Below are 17,863 nucleotides of genomic sequence, written 5' to 3'. Positions count from 1 at the left end.
GTTCTGTATTCTAATGCTTAGAACTTATGGAAGCACACAGAGGTTAAATAAGTGCTTACTGAACAAAGAGGAAAAAGTGCAAATAAACGAATGAATACTTTGCTGACATTCTATAACCAGTTGCATTTCTTAATGTGATGACTACAGTCACCATTCTCTAATAAAGTGCTGAGGGAAACAGAGAGTATGTTTTGTTAGTTTTCACCCCAAACCCCAATGAGCTAGGCCAGTCTATCCAGAAAACAGCTCCAAGCCTCAACCCAGCCTTCGTATGATCACAAAGGCAGGTCAGGTGTCCTCCAAGAAGCAGCGAGCCAACTATTATAGTAGAGGGCAGGCAGCCCTGCAACTTCTAACCTTGAGAGAGTCCAATGAGAGATGAAAAAGGGAAAAGCCAAAAATTATTTTTTTTTAACTCTTTGACCTCAAAGAAGAACCTATTCTATCTAGAGATAGAATCCAGGAAAGAGGTACTCTACATCCCTATTCTTAGGGCCCAATTAGTATCACTGAGTTAGACACAGCAGCATGGGTTCCTTTTTGTGGGTGCAATGATGGGAAATGATTCTGCCCTTAACACTGACCCATCCTTGGGGAGGGGGTAGGGATGCAGGGAAAAGCTGTGATCTTCCCCTGCCCCAAATGACCCTCACTAATTCAACATTTGATATCCAAATTGTGGGCACTCTAACAGAATCTTAGCCTTCTAGAACTAGAAGGGACATCACAAAACAGTCAGTTTAATCTCCTCACTTTTAAATCAGAGTAAATAAAGTTCCAGAAAGATGAATTCATTGAGATTCCAGCTGGTTAAGGTGACATAGACACTCAGTCTCATCATTTCAAGTTCAGTGGCCCGTTAGCAGTGTCAGCATCAGAATTTTTATAGAGGAGGGGCTTAGAGAAACCCATGAAAACACATTTGCTCAGTGAGACATTTATCCATATTTATTTATAGGAGGTTGGAAAGCATTTGATGAAAATTATGAGGGAGAAGCTAAAGACCTCTCCCCAGGCCATCTGATAACTACTTTAATATCTGCTAATTGGTATGAACACAAAGCCATCCAAATAGAATTCTGGCTTTCTTAAAATAGTTTCTTCAGGATTATCATGAGAAAGTGATCAAAGTTGGATAACAAAGTTACTCATGACTCTTGGTGGCAAGCTGGTTAGACCAACATCGTTTGCATGATTTTAAGTTTCTTATCTGTGTAGAAGGGCATCTGTTTTGGTAACAACATCCCAGAGGAGATGCCTTATTAATGACCCAGTAATTGCCATGTAACATTCTAATGATAAATTTCAAGACACAGAACAACTGCTGTAGACCTATCAAAGCCCTGTAATTTGTACTCAGCCGTCATAATACAGAGAATGCCAGACATGAGTTGAAGCCCCTGAAGGCAGGTACCTGCATGAACATGTGGTTTTCCTGAGTGCCAGGCAGCATTTGGAGAAACAGGTCTTATGTACCTACAGCTGCCCTCACCTTTATGCCTCCATGGAACAAGTACACGGCTTAAACGACCATCTCCAGGGAGTTAATTTTTTGTGACATTCATTTCACATGCATCAGTTTGGCTAAGGAATCACTTACGTGGATTATTTCCAGTATTTTCAGCTGTTACAGTCCATGCTTTTTTTTTTTTTTGACACGGTTCATACATTTAAAAAAGTTTTTAATCTTGTATTTTCAGGGAACTGCTCTCAACCAGTGAGAGACATATGGTATATTAAAAAAAAAAGTAGGGAAAAGAGACCAGAAATTTTGGGAAGAAACTCTATAAGCTATATTATCCAGCTACTTGGATGACTTGTCCATAAATACATTTTATTTCCCAAAGTATAAATAATTATTAAAAGCCATGTATATTTTAAAGGCTTAATAAAAATAACAACGTAATTGAGAAGTTCCACTAATAAAGGATCTAAACAAATGAAGAAAAGCAGATATTCTGAAAACAAAGATTACCCTACCACTCTAACTGTGGTCAATGCATGGTCTTCCTTAGGATCACCCGGGGGCTTTTCAAGATGCAGAACCTTGAGCCACCCAGATCTACAGGTCAGAATATCTACAAGTGGGGGCTGACAGTCTTCATTTTTTAGGAACTCCCACGTGATTTTTTTCCTGCATTTTGAAATTGAGAACCACCAACCTAAAGGTTCTGAGTGAGATTACAGAAAGGAGAAACAGAGAGGACCCAGGAAAAGGTTCTTTAAAAGAAAGACAGGAAGGAAGGGAAGGAGCGAGACACAGAAATAAAAACACGGTCTATACCAGGGTTTCTCAATCTTATGTCAATAGTGATTGACATTTTAGGCCAGATAATTCTTTGTTGTGGGGTTCTGTCCTGTGCAATGTAGACTATTTAGCCGCATCGCTGGCCCTCTACTCCCTAAATGCCAGTAGCATCCTCCCACTCCAAGTTGTGACAACCGAAAATATTTCCAGACTTTGCCCGATATTCCCCTGGGGATATAATTGCCCCGATTGAGAACCACTAGTCTACACTATGGAAGTTGATAAAAACAGGAACAGTAAGCTAGAAAGATAATTAAATTCTTAGACTATATTAAAAAATATCAAACGAGAACTGAAATAAGCAGCATACTAATTTATTATGCTCCTAAAGTTAGTTTCCTTGATCGAAGAAATCATAAACTGGAAAGTGAGCTAAGTAAAATTTAAAAAACTTCATTTTCATCTTTCAGAATTTGGCATATTTCACAAGAAATTTTAAAATTCTGATATCTCAAAAAGAAATCTTAAATTCTGGCAAGATCTGCCTATTTTCCCCCATGGTAACAAATGCCTGGACCTGCGAGCTGGCTACTCCCTTCAGACGGGAGCACTGAAGGTTTTCCCTTTTGCTCCATAGATAGTTGTATTCTATACAAAATTCCCTGTATGCATCGCTAGTGTTGTAAAAGATTAGGACCTATCCATATACTTAAAATTCACATTTAGTCCTCTAGAAATCCAAATCTTATGATCTGTTCTACAGTGCAAACATAATTTGCCAGCAACATGGGCACACACACCCAGTACACCAGAGAAGTTCCCACAGCTTGTGTAATCACAGCATCAGGTTTACAATTCAAAAGTCATGGCCAAGTATACCACGCCCAAAGGGTGTACGTACTCACTGACAAGTGCATATCCTGTATGTTATTACACTCATAAAAAAAAAATGAGTAATGACTGACTGACTTCAACATTCTCACATTAAAATTCAAGATGGGTTTTATACAATAGGCTTCCTTACTAACCATCCATTAAAAGAGTATTTGTTCCTGCAATGAAACAAAACACAATCTTCCTTCAGCTGTGTTGCTGGCACTGCTCCCCATGGTCAGCTTCCTGCTGACACCACCTGGAGGTAGAAAGGTCCACACCCGTAGGTTTATAGCCTGTTTCTCATCTTTGGAAGTTGCACCTTTCCCCCATCCCATGAATGGTAGCCCTACACACAGCCAAATTAAGCGTACAATTAAACATGACTACAATGTAAAGGAATTTCCACGTATAAGCTGCACAGAGTTGCTTCCATCAAAGAGTATAGTTTTACACTGTTCAGTTAAGTAGGTTCACATTTTTCTCATGGATGAAGGCCTTATAGGTCCTCCCTGATACCATTTTTCTTCTTCAGCCGGCAGGCTTCTCTATTTCCCAGAAATGGGACCAGATCACTGTCTTCATGTTTATGGTCACGAACACAGCATTGCTTATTTCTGCTTTACTCAACTGGATGCCCAAACAGGGGCTGAGCATTTCTGTCAATCTTGGTGAAGTTCTTGGGAAGACAGGTTCTTCTCTCACCTGAAATCAGCACAGATGCTTGACTTTGACCTTGGATTACAACTGTTCTAGAGACCATGGATTCCACTGATGCAGTTAATGATCCTTGGGATTTAGGATCCCACTAAGCTGCTCCACCAAATCTTCATCTTAACCTACTCATCACAGGTCTGCCACACTCCTGTATTTTTCTTTTCTTTTCTTTCCATTACCTCATATCCCTGTCTTTTTACATTTATTTTGGAGGCTCAGTTCTCTAGCCCTTTCACTCTAGGCCAACTCAAACGAGCCTCTCTTGACCTTGAACTTAAAGCTTCACTACCAATCATCACACCAGGGCTAGAATTTCCACCTTAACAGCTACAACAGCTACCCCAAAATGCCACTGTCCCATGCTGGTGACAAAAATTGTGGTTAGATAAGAATAATTAAGGAGTTCAAACATCACATAAAATTCCCCATTAATGAACAAAGAGATACACAAAAGCTTTTTTGCAATGTATTATCATTTAAGGAGTTGCCAAATTATACTATATAAGTCAACATTATGATCAAGACTTACCATATGTTTTTTGGAAACTGCACCTTCCTGGTAAGGGGATGGAAACAATAATATTTATAGTAGAACTTTCTTAAAATATCATCCTTGGAATCTTTGTTATGGGACTGGTTTCAAAATGAGAATACTGTGCCTTAAATAACTGTCTAACCAAACTTATAATCTTTTTGCTAAGGTCAGCTTGGTTATATTTGTGCAAGGTTTAACTGCATGCTCATTCATTCACTCATTTATTCCATAAGCATTTATCAAACACTGACTTGTTCTAAGTGCTCTAAAGACAAAGGAACAGCTCTGTTCCTGAGAAATTCAAAGACTATTTGGCAAGAAATACCTATAAACAAATAATTGTAGTAAAATCTGATAAGTGCTCCAACAGAGGCTTTGGAAGTACAGAGGAGGTACTAATTAACCTCATCTAAGGAAGTCATAAAAAGCTTTATACAAGAAGTCTTAATAAATTATATACATACATAATATCCTGGAACTGTCTAAAAAGGAATGGAAGTTCTCCCCACCGTGTGAAAGACCGATCTGTGAGAGGTGTACTCAGTGCGGAGGAGATGAGTTTTTTGAAGGAGGTGTGGAGTGGGTAAGAAAGACTTATTAGTAGAGGGGAGGAATATGTAGGCCGTTTCAGAACTGTGCGTACAAAGGCACAGCCAGAAGGTTGTGAACAAGAAACCAGAGTGGCTTCAGGGAAAGAAGGGGTGGTGTCAGGAGGTACGGTGAAGAGGAGGGTAAGCCGGGTGAGTAGGTAGAGGGCCCAAATCAGGAAGCCGTCCAGAAATCTCAGGGTGGCAACAAACCATGTTTTATTGGAAATAGGTTGTGAATGGCATGATGGCAAAATAATGGTCCCCCAAAGATGTTTACCTCCTAATCCCCAGAACCCGTGAATGTGTCACCTTACAGGGCAAAAGGGACCCTGCAGATTTAATTACATTAAAGTAGGGGAGATGCATTTAATCTGGCTTTGAAGATGGGAGGGGGTCATGAGCCAAGGAATGTGGGCAGCCTCCAGAAGCTGGAAAAGGCAAGGAAATTAATTTTCCCTTTGCGCCTCTACCAAGGATCACAGCCTGCTGACACATTGATCATTTTAGCTCAGCAAGACCCCTTTTGGATTTCTGACCTCTAGGATGGTAAGATGACAAATGTGTGTTGTCCTAATCTTGTGGTACTTTGTTATGGCACCGATAGGAACCTCATACATGTAGGGATACAGGTGGCTCCCTCGGCCTGCCTAGGTCTGCTGCAGATGGGAGGCCCTTCCTGTGCCTGACAAAGGGGCCCTGTCACTCACCCCAGTGAGGCGGCCTTGGCAGGAACTCCCCCACAGTACAGAAGCAGAAGAGGCTGCGGGCAGGGGGGTCACTGACTGTGTGGAGGGGACCCCGGGGCAGCCGGCAGGGCTGCTCCGACTGGCTGGTGCCCAGGAGTGGTACGGAACCTTTCCAGGGGCCAGGTGAGCAGGTGAAGTGAAAGGGGTGTGTGCAAGCTGAAGACAAACCAGCACTGTGTTCACACCTTTATGTTCCATCACAGGATGCCACTGATTTTATTTCAAATAACCTAAGGGGAGGCTTCAGATTTTGCTTATTAAAGAAGAAAATGAGTCAAACATTTTGAAAAAAATTGACCCATTGGATAGGAAAGCTTGCTGGGAACAGGGCAGTTAGTGAACCTTAGAGTAAATAAATCAAACAGAACTAAGTTTTTAAGTTTTATTTTGAATCTGTTCTTGATTCTAAGGTATTTTAATCAAATCTTATATTTAAAGCCTAATAAGGATTTTTGTTTAACTATGAAACAACTGGAAAGCCAACAATGTGTCACCACCATTATCTGGAAAAGTTTAATGATGTGACCCAAACCGTGTGGGGAACAGACCCACTTGAGGGCTTGGAGGACACCACGCATACAAATGTCTTCAGACCCCACGATGACAAGCTGGAGAGAGGAGCACCACGGCGTGGGCGGGAGCACTATGTGCGGGGGGGAAGATGGAACCCTGCTCCCTTTGTGCTCCTCCCAGCTCTCCTCAGGGGCGCAAATGTCTATACATACACATATATATGAGGTGGGAGCAAACAAACAAAAGTGATGTGACACCCAGGATGGCATTTCTAAATCAGTTTCTTCTCTTACAACAAATCACAATCCTTTCCACAGTCCCCTCTCTCTCCCCCCTCAACTTTCTTCCTGAGATTATTCTCTGCCTTCTCATCTCCTTCTCCACTCATGGTTCCCCAGAAGAGAACCCTAGGGCCACTGTTTCAGACTTGTCCTCTCTCAGGATAAGAAACCTACCTTCATCTTTGCGTTTTGAACACTCTGCCCCCAATATTTGTAGCATTTAAGTGTATAACTTATAAAGTTATTGCTTTGAAAAGCACAAACCAGTAAAGTCAGTGGACTAAAAGCTAACATGGCCCTCTGTGAGGCTGGGTTAGGATTAACAAGGAAAATACAAATACATTAACTTAAAATATCATTTTTTGGGGACTTCTCCTGAAAAAGAAATATTTTCTAAATGTTAGTGATCTACTTGAGAAAAATAAAATAGAAAAAAAAATAAAACACTAAATAGAAAAAAAAATTAAAACTAAGGTGCTTAAAAAAATGAAAGGGTTTTCTTATCCTAAGAAAACCACTGCCAATGTTCTAGTAACCCCTAGAACAGTTGTTCTCAGCTCTAGTGAACTGACGCACAACACGTAGGTTTTTCAAAGTAAAGATGCCCATGTTCTTTAAAATTTACTGCATGAGGGCCTGTGGGAGCAGGGCATGGGTGAATGTGAATCTGATATGTAGTGAGAACCAAGAATGACTCTCCTAAAGTATCCCTTAGTTGCAAAGTCCTCCTGGGCTTCCTATCTTTCTTCTGCATAGTCTTTTGAATTTGGCTTAAAATTTCTAACCCAACTCAACTTAGCTTATCTAAAAATATGAGTATATACAGAATGGAAAGGTGTTTTTTATCCTATAGGATTTAAGATTCTACTTTAAAAAAAAAAAAAGTGAGCTGGGGTGCCTGAGTGGCTCAACCAGGTCTCTTGATTTGGCTCAGGTCTTGATCTCAGGGTTGTGAGATCCAGCCCCACATTGGGCTCCATGGTGGTATGGAGCCTGCTTAAGATTCTCTCTCTCTCTCATTCCCTCTGAGCCCCCACCCCTCCCTCTCTCAAAAAAAAGTGAGCTAATTAACATATGCAAATGTTTCTAAGTAATTATCATGAACTGCCAAATAAAGATGGAACTGAGTTTTCACTGGTGAACTACACTAATTTTAGAATCAAGAATGGCGGGCGCCTGGGTGGCTCAGTTGGTTAAGTGACTGCCTTCGGCTCAGGTCATGATCCTGGAGTCCCGGGATCGAGTCCCGCTTCGGGCTCCCTGCTCAGCAGGGAGTCTGCTTCTCCCTCTGACTCTCTTCCCTCTCGTGCTCTCTATCTCTCATTCTCTCTCTCTCTCACATAAATAAATAAAATCTTAAAAAAAAAAAAAAGAATCAAGAATGGCTAGAGGCGCCTGGGTGGCTCATTCGGTTAAGCAGCTGACTCTTGGTTTCGGCTCAGGTTGTGATCTTGAGGATCTTTCGGTCGTGGAATGGAGCCCCACATCAGGCTCTGCGCTCTGCACACAATCTGCTTCAGATTCTCTCTCCTCTCCCTCCTGCTCACACTCTCTCTCTCAAATAAATTAAATCTTAAAAAAAAAAGAATGGTTTGGTTTGACTATTTCTAGATTAAGAAAACTGCATGTGGAAAGAAATCTTCAAGAATTAAAAACATTAAAAAAAATTCTTCACAACAGTTTGTCTCCTGGCTTCTCTGGCAGTTGTTGAAGGTGAGTTCTGAAGTTTCTGGGGAATCAGGAACATGCTAGGGTGGTTCTGGAACTGAAGGGAGCGGGCAGAAGGTTGGCTGCTAGAAATTGCCTCCCGAAGTTCCAGCCTTTCTCTACAGACGTTTCTTCTCATCTGTTATAAGAGCTACAAGAGAGATAGACATGGTGTGTGTTCCCGGGAGACTAACCAGAGCTGCCTCAGTTGTCCTCAGACTAGAAATGACTTAAAATCCTCTAAGATGGCCAGAAATCTTCATAGTAAAGTCAGTTTGATTTTTTTTTTTGGCAAGAATATAAAGAGCCTAATCTCATAGTTTGAGTTCAGGGAGCAACATCAAGTGAAGGTAGATGCTGAAGTTGGAACTGGGGTGGTCTGCAGTTATGAAGGAGCTGTGTGGTCCTTCAGAGCTGCTCCTTTTCAGACAACGTCCCACACAAGAATGGGAAGATGCCATAAGGCCATTTGGTGGGATCAATGCACAAAGGAAGCAACCAGAATGAACCAACCAAATATCAAGGGACAGAGTCATGGGAAGCCATCCTGAGAGGCCACCACTTTGATCAATAAATACAAATCAAAAAGTTGTGGATACCACTCTAAGGCAAAGACAAAGAACTCTAGGGATTTGTGCCATTATCAACACTAATGGTGCTCTTAAGTGCCTTGCTGCAATTTTTAATGCTTGTCTGGTCCGTAATAAATTTCTTCATTCTTAAAGATTAGGTCTTTGAAAGCAAGGCCAGTGCCTGCCTTCTTATGGCACACTGGCAACACCCTGTGGGATACCCGGAATTTCAGAGGCATGTGATCGATATTTGCTGAACAAATCAATGAATAGATGCAGCAGAGATGTACTTTTTAAATAGTATGATCCCCTCCTATACAAATTAATCTTAATATAAAAAATAATTACATGGTAACAGAGTAACTGCTTATCTTTATCACTACTTAAGCATATTTCATATTATCCTCTCAAAACAAATGCTGTACAAAACACTGAGGGAGAAATATAGAACAATTACATTTTGGAGCTTCTTATTTTTATGACCTAACTCAGCAATTGCCTTTATATTGTTGTTGATAGATCTTCTTTTCAAAATAATGAAGCAGCACATTCTGAAGAAACCATTTTTATTAGCTCTGCTAGTTCAGCTTTTAAGAGCCTCTATGTCAAAATGTAAATCATTATTTTTTAATCAGTAAAGTGCTCAGCAAACATCTTGACTCTTCTTCCATCTTTATTCTCTCAATATATTACAGAGAACTATTACTTTCCTTTATTAATCACTGTAGTGAGTATGGTATTTTATAATTCAATAAATCAATAAAAATATTTTAAAAATCTGTTAGAATTGGGTTAGCCTTTAAAAGGTATGTTATCTACCCCAGAAAAATCATCATCTTAAAAGATACTAATGATATTAAATATCATACATATTACTACCGAAGGCTGAAGAACTGTTGGCAAGTTAGCTGGATGGTTTTTTTAAGTTCTAGAGGTGAGGACAGAGGACTTTATTGTAACATAAATAGCTTTCTCTCCCTGTCTTCCCATTCATAACATTTTACTGTGAAACTGGGAAGAAGATATTTATTCAGAAAGACAACAAGCAGATGACCATTAGTCTCTAGGTTTTCAAATGGAAAAAGATTAAGTTATATGTCTTAGTGGATATACCTGTTAATTGAAAGTAAATGAATTCAATAATTTTAACTTTGTGAAACCAGTATTTGAGGTAGACAGTAAAATGAATCCTAGAGAACAGGTGGGGACTTTACCTAGAAAGACTGATCACCCCTTTCTAAGTTGACTGAGTACGGTAAACCTATGAAGCTTGGTTTTAAGTGGTTTCGTCTTCTTCTCTAATATTTCCTTAGCCCTCATTCCCTACCTTTCCCTAACCCCAGAGCTCATCCTCTCTTCCTAGAGCCTGGCATTTAGGGACAGAGAACAATTTGAGTATAGAGAGATGTTCTACAAGAGAATGTCCACCTTACACAGTGATTTTTTTTTTAAATTAAGATTTGTGTTATTTATGTTTGTGTGTGTGTGTTTGTTTTTTGGGTTTGTGTATTTTCAAAGTAGCTATGTCAAAAAGTCTTGAACTCCAAAATAAAGCCTTAGTAGTTGTGTTTCAAGAAGTATTAAAAGTTATTTTCCTTTGTCAATTTACCTATTAAAAACAAATGCTTTTTTACTTCTAAATGTATGGATAACTTATAGTATGTGAGTAAAAATCACAACGTTGAAAAAATTACTATGATTTAAGGGATGCTCTACAATTAACAGATGACTGTAATTGTTACGAGTTTGTATTGAATCTATTACACTCTGATGGCTATATTTCCAGTTCCTTTCTGAAAAATGGGATCAAAATGTTTCTTGTCAAAAATCATCAAGCGTCATGCCCCAGGGGTCTATAACCTGCCGCACCAGCCTGGGTAACGTAGGGGCAGCAGAGTCAAAGGCAGTCGTTTGTCTATACCCTCTGGAGGACTCCAACCAGCCAGAAGCTCCGTTCTGATAGTGATCAACCAAACAGCCCAGACCCTGCTTGGGAAGTTCAAATACAGGACACTCAGATGACAATGAAGCTGAGAGACAGAGAAGGCAGTTCGTAGAGACAAGTGTAGTGAAAACCATGAGTAAACAAAAAAAACCAAGCAGGGGGAAGAGAACTTTCTGCTTGAAAAGAAGCCATAAAAAGAGGGGAACAAAAAAAAAAATCAAAGAGAAAGTACTAGAAATTGAAAACCTGACGTGTCCCAAAGAACATCCCAGTATTTCCCAAAGACTAATTGTGAAACCATCAATTTTCTTAAAATAAAATTCTATCACCTGGGGTAACTTCAAAGAGTGTAACAGTATGAAGCATGATAAACAAAACAAAAATGAAACTAAAACTCCCCATAGTTTACCAAAGACTTAGAAAACAGTCATGTATTACACAAAATATCAGTGAGTATGTGGGCCTGGAAGGCTGCTAGAGTCCAGCCAAAAGAGAGACTGTACCTGTGAGGCGGGCCAGGTCTGACGCCGGGTCTCTAGAGATCACTGTGGCCAATGACAAGCTATCCTGGCCCCACGAGGTCAAGGCTAAGCTCTCCTGCCCATTAAATAAGAGGGGATGACAACCTACCAGGACAGACTGCAAGTGAAAAAGTTAAAGGAAACATGGACGTAACAATGGGCCTCTGCATACCAAGCAGAATTTTTCCAACATCTCTGGGTTATATATTTAAAAAGACCTAAGGGAAGCAGCCTACTTTAGTAAGCTCGCCAAGACCTGAGTATGTGCCTACAAATAAATGTGTATATTCTTGGGATGGATGAACCTTTGAATTGAATGCCTCTACTACTTCTAAGGTGTCATCAGTCACAAAATAAGACCCCAATATAATTAAGAGTATTGAAGGAAACTAATAAAAATTAAATGCACATACTGACTGCAAATTATGTAATCATAATAGCTAAAATTTGAAAGAAGAAAATGCCTTGGAATTGAAGAAATATAGTAAATATTTTTTAAGTTTTTTTTTTAAGATTTTATTTATTTATTTGCAGAGAACACAGCAGGAGAGGGAACACAAGCAGGGGGAGTGGGAGAGGAAGCAGCAGGCTTCCCACTGAGCAGGGAGCCCGATGCAGGGCTCCATCCCAGGACTCCAGGATCGTGACCTGAGCTGAAGGCAGACGCTTAACGACGGAGCCACCCAGGTGCCCCTATAGTAAATCTTTAAATTCTGCCTGCTTTGGGACCAATCCTGAACTTTCCTCCATGAAATTTTGCAGAATAAAAATACCAGTTGTTTAATTCAAGTTATATCACTAAGACAATTAATATGGCTTAACTTATACATGAAGATTAAAAAAAATACTTTCACTGATTTATAAAAATGTGTTATTTTCCCCTCTAGTTTACTGTTCAACAGTCCCACTGAAATTCTTACTGTCTACAAGCAAGAGGAATTGGAAAGAAAAAAAAACCCGAGGAATGGTATTTCTTCATAAAACTCAGTACACTTGGGCTTTCTAAACTTCTACAGACTACTGCATATCCTGCCTCAGGAGACCCTTAAAGATATAAAAATTGTTTTTCTTATTGGATTTCTGATATTAAACCTACTCTTCACTGGCGTTGATCCTGTAATTTCTCTCACCAGACCCACAGTGCGTGTGAGTTTTGCAGGTGACCAAGCCAACTAGTTGCAGCAAGTTGCTGGCAGGTAAAGCCAATTTTCCTCAAGTAAAAAGATTCCTCTCCTTGGGCTTGGTGCATCAGTTATGATTCTGTCATTCTCCCATCTCTGGGTCTTTTGTTTTTCACCCACTTCTCCATTTTGGTTTTTAAAGCATTTCAGGGGAGGAGATTGATTTACTGAGGTCTCTAACCTCCCTTCCTGCTTTTTCCTCCTTCCTGTCCAGGGACAACTCCTTTGGTTATGTGTATGTCTAATTCTCTACCTCTTCTGCTCAACAGCAGCATTATTTTCATGTTTCCCTTCTTTTCAGTTCAAAACTGTGAACTCTATTTTAAGTTTTATTATAAACATGCTCATATTATTAAAAAAACTAGAAAAGGGAAAAGAAAAACTTTGCCTATACCCATACCTCATGGACCCAGCCATTTTTGGTACTCTATCATTTCCCCCACGTCTCTTGACTCCTGCAAGTCTTTTCCTACATAGCTGTAATTATAGAATAAGTAACCTAAATAATTTTACATATTAATTTTTCATTATTGCTTTTTTTAAGAAAGTTTCTGTGTTGCTATGAATTTTCATCACCATAATTTTATTGGCTGATTAATTATTGCGTTATGTGGATGAATTTTAATTTACAGATTTTCCTCTCTTTGGTTCCATTCTCATCAGTCCTATACAAGAGTTATCTGTTTCTCTGAATGCTGCTAGCATTAGCATTCTGTTTCATTCCTTTTTCACCAAGCTGCCTTGTCTGTCTCCAGAAAGCAACCATGAGGTCTACTGTTGCTCCTGCTTCCTGGGCCAGACATCCTTCTCTCTTTGCATGGGAAGTGGTCCATTCTAAGAGGCAAAGGTAGACCTGCTTGACAGGGCCACCCTTTAAAGGAAGGCTACTGCTGATCTGAGTGAAAAGGATCGCTGGCATTCAGGAAAGCTGCAGATATGCGCTGGAAGTAAACTGGAACCCAAGTTACGAATATCCGGTGGTTTGTAAAGTCTACATTTCTAAAGCTAAAGGAAGCAAGATTTTAATACTTTAGAGTCTTCATTAAAGGAATGTGAAAGTGGACTTAGCCTAGTTAATGAAAAATGAAGGAGGGGGGTGTGCTTTGGAAAAGAGGAAAGACAACGGAATTAGAATCCTTACGTTGCATTTTTTAAGTCTCTAAAGATACGATCTTGGATTCCGAGTTCCTCATCTGTAAACAGGAGGACTGGAATAGAAAAATCTCAAAGATCCCCTCTATATTCTATGGCCAGGCCAGAGTGCAGTCAACGGGAAATTACCCCCCCCCCCGCACCCCACACTCATTCTTGGTCTGAGGGCCACTTGGCTTTAATGCTATGTTTTATCTATTTTAGGAGAAGCTCTAAAAGACATGTATAGATCATCCTCTTTCGGATCACCCTCTTTAGAACACTGGCATGTAAAAGTGATTAATTCCTTTGGAGAAAGCTATGCAAAGCAGTAAATTCTCATGCATATGGAACCACGACTTTTTTAGATCTACTGATAGGGGCTATAGCAAGAGTGGCAGGCCCAGCTTGGGGCCAGGAAAGCTGTTATTTTCCTTTCAATTTCTCTGTTGACATTCTCACATCTTCTGCTATATTTTCCTTTGCATGCAGCCTAAAGCTCAGCAGGATTTTAAAAGAAAAGGAATAGTACTTGTGGTAGGAAGGAGGGAGTGGATCTAGAGAAAAGGGAAGGGGCACATTTTGTGGCTTTAATTTTTGAGAACTAAAAATCTACTTGCTCTTCTTCCTTCCTCCCACTTTCTAAGGTAGAGGCTAGCATGGGGACAATGGTTAGAATTACAGGCTAACCAGCTGATAAAATAGGAAAAAAATTATTCTAAAGTATTTTGGATTCCTGAAGCCTTTAGAATGGGAAGGCTAATTTTGTTCCCAGAGTCATGATCACTCACCAACAGAAAATGCCTTCCAAATATTACATTGGGTTGGCAGCTGCCTTATCCCCCAAGAGAGGCAGCAGGGAAGAGGAGTGGATCAAAAGAAACTGGACAGCCCTGCTCTGTTAAGAACATGGGTGAGACTGGGACATGTATAGATAGAGGCTTTAATTTAACTCACATTGTTAATTTATAAAATTGCTTCACGTTAAAAGGTTAAAATTCATGTTATCTTTCTTGAATATAATAAAATTGTTTGCATTTCTTATTGCCCACATTGAAACTAAAAGCGAGGCTTCAAAATAAATTACAGAAGCAAAGAAAAAATTACAATGCAGGTCACTGCAACTGGATAATTAGTAAAAGTTAAGGATTTAATCTATGAACCAGAAGTGGTTAAATTATAACTTGAGCCTAAAGAAAACAGTATTTTCATAAATATTAATTTCCACTCTGCCCTGTTTTTGACTCAGTACTTTCAATGACCTCAAGATTCACAGTATGCTTTCTCTCTAGTAAAATGTTTTACCAAAACCCACAGAACTTATGCTGCATACACAGAAACCAACGACAAACTATGTGAATTCTGTATCAGGTCCTGTGCCAAACCTCACTTACAGGTCATTATAGACACAAGTGAAAAAGCAGGCTGCCGCGGCTGCCATTACTAGACAATCTGGGCTATTTTAAAAATGCCAATCTACAAATAGCGGACCTATGTCATACTTCAGAGTGATGCTTGACACAGGCTTCGGTGCCAGGGACGAGATTTGAGTTCTCTGGCTCTGTGGTCTTAGGCCACTTCTTTAACCTCTCTGTGCCTCTGTGAACTCATTTCCAAAATGGACAGATTTAATAGTATGTATTGCATATTGTAATGTGAGGTTTAAAAAGGATGATACATATAAAGGCCTAGCAAAATGCTTAGAACACAGAAGCCCTCAAAAATGCCAGTTAGTCATTCATTCAACAAATAGCTACTGAACACCTACTTTGTGACAGGCACTGTTCTAGTCACTGGGGAAAAAAAAGCAATGAACAAAACAGGCAACAATTTTTCACTGGATGGAATTTATATCCTAGCAGAAAATATCTCATTGAATAGTGCTTACAATTATTTACTATTATAGCTAAACCAGTGGGTCTTGATGCCACCCAGGGTATATTTAGCAAAGTTTGGAAACATTTTTAGTTGTCACAACCTGGGGAGAGGGATTGCTGTTGGCATTTAGTAGGTAGGGACCAGGGATGCTGATATACAAATTACCCAAAATGTCAACAGTGCAGATGTTGAGAAACCCTATTTTAAAGGTTATGTATGGGCTTGGCTAATCCTTAACAAAACCCTATGAGGTAGGAATTATAAATATGGTTATTTTGTTATTTTATAACCAATAGTACTTATATTTTATAGAGTATAATTATATAACATTTATTGTAGTATTTATGTATTCAAGTTTTATAATATTTATAAAGTTATATAAAATGTACATGTGGACACTTTAAAAGATACCTCAGTAGTGTGTATGTATATTTAAATTCAGATTTTGGATTTTACAAAATTGATCTAAAATTTGCTGTACCCTTGTGCCATCTAGATTTTAAATAATTAATTTCTCTGGATTCTCACTCACATGCTTAAGGAGGTGATCTTTGTGCCACATTTGCACTGATTCAGATAACAGAACAAGAGAACAGTGTTGTATATGGGAAACACCAGACCAAGAGTCTAGAGCTACAAGACCTCGGTTCATCATTTCACTGGCTGTGGCATCTTTGGGCAAGTCACTTAGCCAGTCTGGGCTGAGGTTCGCCATCAGCAAAACATGGGGCAACAATGTCTTTCAGATCATGTGCAAAAGCCCTATGGAAATCACAATGAGCACTGCCACCACCCACCAAACCACTGACATGTACTGAGTGATCACTTTCTTTTCACTGCACACTGACTCAGTCACTCCTCATCACAGCCTATGAGGTAAGCATGCTGATTACTGCAAGTGGAAGTTAAGGAAACACAGCATGGAAAGGTGGTAACTTGCTTGAGGTTACAAGGTCAGGAAGTGGCAGGACAAGGGTTCCCACCCAGGCAGTCTGGCTCCAGAGCCCATCCTCTTAACCAGCATGAGTCTCTCTGGCTGAGCTGTTATGTAACATCTTCTGGCCACACTCTGACATGAACAGCCTCAGCTGGCCACAGCCCATACTCCTCTTGCTTTCTAGGAGTCGCTCTGCTCTGCGTGCCGCCATGTTTGCTCCCCAGTTCTGACAAGCTGGCCAGTTGCATTTATCAAAGCAAAGAAGGATGAACTCTCATTTCTTTTTCAAATTACTTTATTTCTTTTAAATAGGTAATATGTATACACAACACATGCATCAAACACAATACAAAATTCAAAGGCACGAAAGAGAATACAGTGACAATAATTCTCCTTCCTATCCTTGTCTCCCAACTACCCAGTTCTTTCTACTGAGACAACCAGCATGACTAGTTTCTTATAAACTATTCCAGAAATGTTCTACACAATATATATTCTTTTTCTAAAACAGTTAAATCACTTGTAGTAGACAAAACATCCTATTTTGCAACCTGATTTTTTTCACTAAATAATATTTTGGAGATCAATCCATATAGAGCTTCCTCTATTGTCTGAAGAGTATCTGTAACTTATTTAACCAATCCTGAACACCTGAATATTTAAGGTATTTCTGATGGTCAACAATGTTATGATGACCATCTTATGATTGTATCATTTCTTACAGTGCAAAAATATACTTAGAAATCATTAAGTCAAAGGGTATGTGTCCTTTACCATTTTACTTAAATAGCTAAATCGCTCTCCATAGGGGCTGTATCACCTTATACTACCACCTAAAATGCATGAGATCACCACTGAATTTTACTTTATTTCTGTATCATCAATGTATCATAAAAATGTTTTACTTTTGCCATTTATAAAAAAATTACCTATTTTAAATTTGTATTTCTCTTGATTAGATTGAGAATCTTTTCATGTATTTCAAGAACCAATTGTATTTCTTTTGTCTATAATGTTCTGTTCATATTCTTTTGTTCAATTTCATTTTTTTTTTTTTTTTAGAGAAGGGGAGAGCAAGAGGGGAGGAAGGGGGAGAGGGAGAGAGAGAACCTTAAGCAGGCTCCATGCTCAGCACAGAGCCTGACGCGGGGCTCGATCTCACCACCCTGAGATCATGACCTGAGCCAAAATCAAGAGCTGGATGCTTAACCAACTGAGCCACCCAGGCGCCCCTCAATCTCATTTTTATAATAAGTTGGTTTCTTTTTCTTATGGAATTATAGGAGCTTCTTATGCAAGAAATAAACCTACTGTCTATAAGTTGCAGGTACTTTTCCCCAGCTTATTATTTGCTTTTGCAGTGATATTTGATTTGCAAATAGTGTTGATTCCTTCATTTCTTTTCTTTAATAGCTTCTGAGTTTTATCCTCAAAAAGGTCTTCTCCACTTGCAGAGTATTAAAAAGATCCATGTTTTCTTTTAGTACT

General features: G+C 39.4%; 1 protein-coding gene across 1 annotated transcript in view; it reads right to left on the bottom strand.

Annotated features, from left to right (window-relative positions):
• The window catches only part of NR3C2 (nuclear receptor subfamily 3 group C member 2), a 329,662-nt gene that overhangs the window by 86,632 nt on the left and 225,167 nt on the right, over positions 1–17,863 (bottom strand). The gene's annotated exons all lie outside the window — the stretch shown is intronic.

This window comes from Eumetopias jubatus, unplaced genomic scaffold (assembly GCF_037043125.1).
Source record: "Eumetopias jubatus isolate StellerSeaLion01/CBP00866 unplaced genomic scaffold, mEumJub1_p1.0 scaffold_2, whole genome shotgun sequence".
In the NCBI taxonomy this organism is placed as follows: Eukaryota; Metazoa; Chordata; class Mammalia; order Carnivora; family Otariidae; genus Eumetopias; species Eumetopias jubatus.
This window is presented reverse-complemented; position numbering and strand designations above follow the sequence as displayed.